This window comes from Dermacentor albipictus, unplaced genomic scaffold (assembly GCF_038994185.2).
Source record: "Dermacentor albipictus isolate Rhodes 1998 colony unplaced genomic scaffold, USDA_Dalb.pri_finalv2 scaffold_101, whole genome shotgun sequence".
In the NCBI taxonomy this organism is placed as follows: Eukaryota; Metazoa; Arthropoda; class Arachnida; order Ixodida; family Ixodidae; genus Dermacentor; species Dermacentor albipictus.
In genome coordinates this window covers 70,357-80,067 of record NW_027225655.1, presented here as the reverse complement: position 1 = coordinate 80,067, position 9,711 = coordinate 70,357, and the positions used below count along the sequence as shown (strand labels likewise).

General features: G+C 44.1%; 1 long non-coding RNA gene across 2 annotated transcripts in view; it reads left to right on the top strand.

The window, feature by feature from the left end:
* The first annotated feature begins 2,556 nt into the window (after window positions 1-2,556).
* LOC139053368 (uncharacterized) overlaps window positions 2,557-9,711 on the top strand; it is a 40,064-nt gene continuing 32,909 nt past the window's right edge. For both annotated transcript variants that reach the window (XR_011510442.1, XR_011510441.1), the window contains exons 1-3: window positions 2,557-3,405; window positions 5,588-5,705; window positions 8,509-8,621. This is a non-coding gene — a long non-coding RNA (uncharacterized lncRNA). The remainder of the gene's footprint in view (window positions 3,406-5,587; window positions 5,706-8,508; window positions 8,622-9,711) is intronic.

Below are 9,711 nucleotides of genomic sequence, written 5' to 3'. Positions count from 1 at the left end.
CTTTGTGCACAAAAAAGTAATTTTGAGCTACTTTTGCTCAAAGCAATTTTGCCCTCTTTCTGGCTGCTTGCACCTGCTCTGTCAGCGAGTTATCGACGCCAATCAGCACAGGTTATATATGAAATAAACTACGCTAGCTCACCTGTCCATATTTGTGCTTGAGCAAATGGTTGCGTACACACTTCAGTGCATGTGGCACATCACACAGGAAATAAAGGTACGCGCTCTCAGTCAGGCATGGATGTGGAATCTTGTGAGAAGGTGAGGTTACGCTGCCGCTGATTCCCATCTGCTGCCACATCGAGCGATTGTTCCCAGCCCCGTAACTGACTACGGCGATCACCATAGCACCATGTTTATGCAATTGCATTACTGCTTGCAACACCGCTCTGCTAAAATCTTGCCAGGCGCAGCACCTTTCGTGGCAAAGGTGGCAATCGGTTGCACCCAGCTCTCCAGAAGTGGTACGAACATCAGCACGAGCGCATGATCTGCAAGTTGGTCAGTTCCTTCATTTGAAATACCACCGTAGTCCACAAAACCATCAAGTTTGAAGGTTGACTTGTTGAAATCGTACGCCTGGCGTAACTTAATTTCATCCAAAATCAGTGTGCCGAATTTCTTCCCATCTGCTCTGTTGCCCAGCTGTTTTCCAATATATAGCTTCCATACAGAGAGGATTGAAGCATGGTATTCCTTTCAGTATTTGTGTGAGACGGCTCAGGGAGGGCAAGGGCAGCATCTTCATGTCAGACAGAAGCTTATATGCTCGAGGGCTCGCTATCCTCAGCATTAAACAATTCAGAAGCCAGTCCGCATTGTACCGCGCGCCACACGGAGACTTTGCTTTCAACTGTTTAAACGATGTCATAAATGCAAGTCGCTGCAAAGGCGGAAGTTCGGCCAACGCTTCCTCGATTCTGTTATCGGGCATTTCAGAAAGCCTTTTCTTCAGAGCCAAAATTTCCTTCTTTTGCTTTTGATGCGCAGCAGCCGCCCTAAGCAGCCCCTTCTTCACATTGCGTAGTTTCTGATATCGCTTGAGCGTTGCGCTCGGAGCCGTAATGCTCAGTCGAAGTTTCCTCTGTAGACGAAGACAACGCGCGCAGACTAGTTGCTTTGTAAGTACATTGCACTGCTTGTGATGCATATTATCTGATGTCGCCGTGTCACGCTGGGCTGCTTTCACACCCGCACACATGTTCAAGCTCTCTGCTTCTCTCAGGATTCTTTCCACACTTGCAATGCTAGTCGCAGCTCGAAATAGCCTCTTGTGAATTTTGCTGTAGCCGTTTAAGTACCATCCTCTTCAAGCACAACAGTTTTCATTACTCGCAGATGGCCGGCTACCAGTTGCCTCATATAAAATACTCCACATCACTTCTGTGTTGCGTCGTCCTCAACAATTTCGAACTTCCAGAGCGCAGAAGGCAGTGTCACGTACGTGAGATCGTTGAGCGCAAAGTGTGTAGCGCATATTTCTGAAGTTCCTTCTTCCAAGCCCAATAGCAGGTTTGAAGTTGAAGCGCTGTCACTACAAGCTTCGCCCGATGTAGTTGCCGGCACTTGCACTCGTTCTTTTGGTGGACGTCGCTTTCGCTTCACATTTTTTGGCTTTGAGATGTGCTCAGGCAGCCCAGGAAAGAGCCGAGGAAGTGCGCCGGGAGCAAGCATCCATTTCCCGCGAGGAATCATTATTTCTTTGTTACCCACAACATGCTTGCAGTATTTCAAAATGTCGTCGTCCTCAAAGTGGCGTTCACACACTTTTGATTTGTTTGTGAGGCGTTTGTCTTTTCGGTGTAGCATGCGCTCCCAACTTTTAAACTATCCAGCGTCTTGCGGCTGTGCGAAAAAATGGTGACCAGCGGCATCGTGTCCAAGGCCGCTCGTGCAGCCGGGGGCAAAACAGCACGGCATAGGGAACTTCTTGCTGTCATGAGATGCGGAAACGCTTCTTCAAGAAGCTTTTCAAGAGAGCAAATCGCGACACATCACACAACACCTACAAAACGGAGAAGGATAGCGACTGACGGTGCAGCGCAACAAATATGAAACCAGAAGTGAAAGCAGAAGTCAAGTTTCAAGTTCCTTACCAGAAACGCACTTACAATACATAGCTCAAATATCACAATATTTCACAAAGAGGTTCAAAATTAAGAACTGTGAAATAACTACTTCTCAAAATATAAAACAGAAACTGCCAGAAATGACGCAACTTCTATCAGAAACGAAACAAAAAGTGACAAAAGACGCGATCGCAGCGCCGCTAGTTCGCGTGACCACCACTTCGGCCATCTCCCAAGCGGAGCTGCGAAACTGAAGTATGTCTAAGAACGTTGTCTACTACCCACGCTACCCATACCCATGCGTTCACAGTTACCGGAACCACAGACGGCGAAGTAAACAGTAAAGACGTCATTTCCCTTCATTTCGGACCGAGATATAAGTAGTTTCTAAATTGCGCGACTCTTCCTTTCGAGCAGGGCGCGACTTGTTCCGGGGACTGTGAGGGCGCTGCGGTCGAGCTCTGCACCAAGTGAGCGGCGCTGCTCTGCTGACATGTGCACGTTACTTGCGGGTGTTTGCGCTTCTTCTGCTGTAGCCGATTTTATTTTCTCATTGCGTGTGCCTTGTCACTGTCCTCGGGCACGTGGCTGGCGGTCGAGGTCTTTTGCGTCCGGTCCAAGTTTTGCGCTCATGGAGACGCCAGTACCGGCGACGTGTGGGTCACCAAGCGTCGTGTGCACTTTGGTTTGTAGGCCCACCTTCTTTTCCATCTCACTCCTTTCTTCGGACGTGCACCCTCAGGTATGGTGTCTGTAGAATATTATACTTCAGCTTAAACAACAACAGAAAGAAATAACGGCTGCTTTATTCAGCGAGCACCATGTAAATGCCGAGTGCCGCGACTAACAACCATAACTGTGCCAGGCTATAGCAGACGACGCTCGGATGCTTGGCGCGGAGGTCGATGGCAGTGCCGCGGTGGCGGGAACGGCAGCGGGCTGCATGGTGAAAGAGGGTCTATAGACGTTGTTGCGCCGGGCGGCCGATGTGGTGCTGATCGTTTGATGATATTTACGCGGTGCTTAGAGAACATGTGCTCCTTTTTTGTGTGAATTAACGATCACTAAGCCCTGGGGCCTGTGCAACGCTATTAGCTCGCTGTATGTTTCTTGCGGTGCGCCGTTGTTGATTATCGTAGTGCGGTCAATTCACGCTTCTTTGTCCCCGGCTCATGAGAAGGGAAGCTGTTGTATGCTCTCGTCGCTCCCGCATCGGGTCACAGTGCACGGAAGAATGTGTTGATAGTTGTGCTATCGCGTGCTGTAGTTCGCTGGACGAACTGTTGGTGCAGTCGATGCGGCGTGAACGGACACGAAGGAGCGCTCGCCTCGGAAGGTAAGGACGGCGCCTGGCGCATTGTTATGGTTCATGTAGTGTACCTTGTCATGCGCAGCAGATGATGATTAGTACAGCTACAAGAACAATAACAGTGATTCCCAAATGTTCGTTCGATATCGGAGTGCACATTTAGCAAAAGGTTTCACGAAAATTACCCCGAGATTAATGTTGCTAAGAGCTTCATCTATTGTTTTTCTTTTTGTTATGAAGTATGCTAGCGCCGGGTCATCGCTTGGTCTGAACGGGCACAAAAATTCAAGCAGGAAATGTCACTGCTTCTGTACGTAATTTCTTAGCAAGAAATCGTATAGACAATTCTATAAGTACGTTGATGTTTTGCGCAAATGCTTTCACAGCTAACGTTAACGCGCGACGGCATCCAAATGATCTGACTCGTGAGAAGATTTTAGCTTGTATGCAAACTTTGATGCTTATAGATTGTCGCCAAGGCAAACTGTATTTCTTGTGTTTAGTGTTCTGTTTGTTTTCGTGCCTTTGACACGTTGAATAACCGCCTGTGATGTAAGAATGAAATATTTAATTTCTCTAAGCGGATGCAGCTTCTGTAGCTGGCTGTACGAGAGCTTTCCACAATTTGACGCGATGTTGTCAAATCACAAGTTTGCAGTTTCAGCAGTGATTACAATAAGCTGAACATTTATTGTTTAGGGATGTCACAATTTCCTGAGACGGAGGCATCTCTGCACCACATAGGCTGCGGCACTATGCAGCTTGAACAGCACGACAAAGCATCTGATCTGCCTGCTTTGACAAGTTACGTACTAAACGGTCACAGCCATTTATGTGTTCTAGGTTCTGTTCATGTATTTGGTACCTGTCAAATTTTCTGAGTCTCTCATGCAATTTAGAAATTCGTGCTATTCTACAATTTTACTAATGTTCCATTAAGTAATGAGAATGAAGTTCTATTAGTGAAGATGTTCTAAAGCTGTTGAGAAATGGGGTGGCATAGAATTGCGAAAATGCACGAAAAAAATAGTCCTGGCGCTTTGCTTTCTTAATTGCTAGCAATGAAAAATCCCTAATAAAAATAGCAGAGGGACACTTGCTTTAGGTAAGTTTATTAAGATACATTCCAGAAGCAGGCTAAGTTTGCAGCAGCAAAAGCACTGAGAAAAACTCACTGATCTAAAAACTGCTTTTCCAAGTGTGCTGCTTGTGTACAGCGTGTCAAGGTAAATAATGGTTAATAATGTATGCATAGAAAAGTGTGGATGCTGAGAGAAAGCTTTAGGAAAGTGCGTGCCGTCTTTCCAACACAGGATTTCTGTCTAGAATTTTTGTAAAATATGAAGTGCACAGGCTGGCAAACAATGTTCAGCACTTTTGCTTTAGATTTTAATGTAGCCAGTTCATTATGTGTCCCTAGTATAGCTTATCGTCAAGCTTGAAGCTGATCTCTGATGTCACATCAGTTGCAGGATGCAATAACGTGGTATCACAAACTGCTTGTTACGCATGTCAGTCAACCTGGTGCAGTTGTCACAGGTGAGAGTACAACTGAAAGCTGCGCATTCTTTGCCCTTCTGCACACGATGTGGGATAGAGTTTGAACTATGCTATAGTGGCACCATCTCCCTCACCTTCTCTTCCTCACTATTCTGTCAACTTGCAATAATATGCACAACTTTTAGAGGCTTTTTGGTATTGTCTGCTGAACTTGGCTGATGTGAATTTCAGTAGTTTGGGGTAGCCTCAAAGCTATGCTGTACTTTTCATGCATTTTAAAATGGTCAATTTGACATATGTGATTGGCTGTGGCATTCTGAGAGAAACAAGGCCTTTTGTGAATAATGCATATATGCATTATTAGCATTTTCTAATACTCTTTCAAGAAGCAGCCTATAGGCTGCTCCCCGAAGAAGTGACCACCTTTGCTTACGCTACGTGGCAGTCTGGTCCGGTTTACTTAACCTGTCTGCCATCTATGCTCGAGGAGGAGGAGAGAAGCAAAAAAAGGGACCTTCGATTTATGTTTTTGCACAGATGGCTGATACATTGCACTTTTCTTATCTCGCAGGCTTTGTTAACTCAAAGCTTTCTATGGGCGAATATCAGCATTTCATTCCTATTTATACCTAATAAGAATTACTTTGTTCACAGTGTCACTTTTTATATTATACTTTCGTGAGACTAAGCTCACTTGTTTTAATGCAAGTGTGGCTGGGCCTGCAGAAAGAGTAAGCAGATTACTGTGTTGCTGATCAGTGCTGATCTCCACGTCCAAGCTGGTCCCACAACATCCAGGCACCACTGTGCTTTGCTTCATTGACAAGGTAATATGATATAGACACCTTGCACCTCAGTATCAGTTTTGAGAAATATGCTAAGACACAAGGGTCGGCCTTGGGGATAAATACACTCGTGTTCTTTTTTTTAAGCATTCTTCTTGCAGTGTTCCTCATTTACATGTTTTCAGAGGATGCTTAAATGCAAACTGCCATGGAACTTGTTTATGCCTTAAAGTAGCACTCTTTCACCAAGAAAAAAGCCTTATTTAATGCACAATTGATAAGAAAGGTGAGGAGGTGACAGGACATAACAGTCTAACAGCCATCCAATTTTACTGCTTGCACAGCAATATAAAGTGAGAGGTGAAAGGGCAAGAACAGATAAATCGACAATGTATGTTGCTCACACAACTGCAAAAAGGAGCATGGCTACTATGACACTTGTTTTACAATGATAAATAAGCAGTCTTGCTATCTGATAATCTACTGGAGGGCGAGCCAACTTGCAGATTCTCTGTCACACATATAAGGAAAGGCTCACAAATCTTGCCAGCCTTATGCTCGTAACACATTGCCACAGTTGCATAGTTTTCAAACAAAATAATGCAAGTGAGCTTTGCACTACCCAGTGACCACCAAATGACCTGAGCATTCAGTTAACATGGTTGCAGATCCAGTCATTTATACATTGGCCTGTTTTGCCGACGTGGTGTCTACTGCACGGCAGTGGTATTTATTATCCAACAACACCCTTGTGCTCTACGTACTCTTTCTTGCATGCTTTTTTTTCACAGGTAGTGGAAGATTACTTGATTCCAGAACAATTTGGTTTGTTCTGCACATGATGGTGAACTTTACAGTCTTATATTAAACATGGAATTGGGTAGGAAGATGTGGTATTTTTTATAGTGCCCTGGTGCATTCAGATTGTGCAGAGGCTTCAAGCTTGTATTGACAGAAATTGGGATGAAGCCATAAGAGGAGAATTGTAAAAGTGTAACGAAAGCCTTCTGATAGATATGCTGAGTTGTGCTGCTGTGGACACTTATTGGTTATCCCTACTGGGTAACGCTGTTAGGGTTATGGATGCTTTTACACTGTAGGGCCTACAAGATGGCTAGCATTACGGAACACATTAAAACAACTGTTGGGATGCATGTCGTGCTATGGTATCATAATTGGCCCACAAAGTTACCACATTTGCTTACACTATGTGGAAATCTGGTCCAGTTTACTTAACATGACTGCCATCTATGCATGAGGAGGAGAAGGGACTAAAAAATGAAGGGACCTTTGATTAATGTTCTTGTACAGATGGCCCATACATTGCATTTTTCTTATCTTGCAGGCTTTGTTACCTAAAGCTTTCTACAGGCGAATATCAGCATTTCATACCTAATATGTATTGCTTTATTCACAGTGTCACTTTCTATATTTACCGTATTTACTCTCATAATGATCGCATTCACGTAATGATCGCAACCCTGAATTTTGTCGTCCAAATTCGATTTTTTTTATTTCCTGTGTAATGATTGCACCCCTAACTTGCTGCAGCGATATGTCATGTGCCAAGTCTAGCTATTGATCAAAGCAATCAAAGCAGAAAGCTGGGCTAGTTGGTGTATCATCATTATTCAAAAGACTAGCGCAATATAGCAGGGACAAAGACAGAGAGGACGACAGGACGAGCGCTAAACATCAACTGGGTTTTTACAGCGAGAGAAGGTACATATATACATTTCGTTGGTGCATGCGCACACAGTGTTAAAATAGTACAAACTCATTCTAATGAAAATGTGGCAGACTGTTCTGTAAGTACATTTTTTCTTTTCTGGACAAGGCAAGTGAAGCCGTGCTGACACAGTTATCACCCTCCCTGTCTATGTGATATGCCTCACTAATCTCGCGCCCCCACCTTGTGCCTCTATTGATGATAGAGGCACAAGGTGGGGGCTATTGATGAGATCATCAATAGCTATAGCTATTGATGATCGCGTTTACCATTTGTCGAATGCTACGCGAACAACTCTTCAAGATAAACCAAGCGGTCTGCATGCACTAAACATTTTTAAGCAGATGCTCGTTTTCATTCCTTTCATCACTTTCCGCACTTCCATGACAAAAAAGCTACAACCAAAATTGCCTTTATTATGTGTAGGCTTTGTAATGGTTGTGGTCAACAACAACAAAAAAGATGCCTTTCGATTCTTCTCATCTGCACTCGTGGGCACGCAAGAAATCACAAGCGGCAACGATAGCAGCCACGTTTATACTGATACGTTAGAAGTGTACCCTATCCATACGCCGACACTTGTAACACAGCTAAGATATTTGCCCACCCTTAGCAGAAATGTGCTGTATTAGGATAGTAGTGAAGACAAATGCCGTAGTTTCCGCAGCATGCCCGCCGTGTCTTTCTATGTCACTGGCAGCTAAGCGTGCCCATCTGTTTCTGCCCCCTCATAGTGGACATGGCGACGTTATTGCCACAAACTTACCGATATTAACGATATTATTCATTACTGATATGGAAGAAACTTTCAATGCAAGTAACGTACTCGAGAGAAAAAAAAAATCGCGTTTGGCGCATTTGGTGTGTTCAGCTTGTTACGCCGGCCGCCACTTTTGTTTCCGTGTCCCGCACTACATACAGTGGCAGCCACCTATTTGTTGCCCTGTTGCCATCCCCCAGCAAATGCGGGATGAAAAAAATTCTTTTTGCGGGAAATTTAACCGGCCTAATGATCACACACCTGATTTTGCGACCATTATTTTTACAAGAAAGTGCGATCATTATGCGAGTAAATACAGTACTCTTGTGGCACCAAGCTCACTTGTTTTATTGCAGGTGTGGCTGGGCCTGCAGAAAAGCTGTAAGCAGACTGCAGTGTTGCTGATCAGTGCTGATCTCCACGTCCAAGCTGGTCCCACAACATCCAGGCACCTCTGTGCTTTCACAAGGTAATATATGTTGTGGACACCTTGCACCTCAGTATCAGTTTTGAGTTTGACTTGATAAATATTTAAGAAGACACAAAGGTTGGCCTTGGTGATAAATACACTCGTGTTCTTTTTTAAAGTGCTCTTTCCGCAGTGTTCCTCATGTACATGTTTTCAGAGGATGTTTACACTCGTTAAATGCAAACTGCCATGGAGCTTGTTTAGGCCTCAAACTAGAACTCTTTCACCAAGAAAAAATCCTCATTTAACGCACAATTAATAAGGAAGGTAAGGAGGTGACAGCCAGTGTCTAACTATCCAGTTTGACTGCTTGCCCAGTAATATCAAGTGAGAAGCGAAAGGGCAAGAACAGATAAATCGGCAATGCATGTTGCTTGCACAACTGCGAATGCGACACATGGCATGGCTACTATGAATGCTAATATGACGATAAAAATATTGTAGTTTTTACATTAGCCGGTAAACTAATTAATATTTTGCACCAGCAAACAACCAGTTTGGTAGCTGTAGTTGTTGCACTACTTCAGGAGTAAGATATTATTTTTAGTGAAAATTGAGTAGTGCTGCGGTTAGCGAAGCTATTTCTGCCTGTACAATAAATTAGGCATTTTTAAAGAGGCGGCATATAACAATTGTGTTGCTGTGCCACATAATTAGTAAAGTGAGGGGAGGTTTAAGTAAGCGAAAGAGGAAGATTAACCTTGTCGTACAAACAGATCCTTGTCTGAGCTGTCGTCACTGTGATGCAACGGCTCCCAGATAACTTGGGGGGGGGGCTAAAATTAGCCTTAAAAAGCTGATGCAATAGTACGAAAAGCCATTGTAGAAAGTGTGGTTGCACCTTTGTTTGACCAGTGCAGTATCGGGGGCAGGGCCAGACAGCAGCTGAAATGTTATGTAATAGAAGCTGTTCATATTCAGTGCTTTAACACGCTAACAAAAACTGTCATTTAGTTTCTGTAGTGGTATTAAAAGTGCATTAATCTTTCCTATAAACAATTCTGCACTGGCATCTATGCAGTGTTTTCCATTTGCATATTCCGCAGTGCGGTAGCAAAAAGCTGTGAAATCTGTGTATTCACTTGCATGA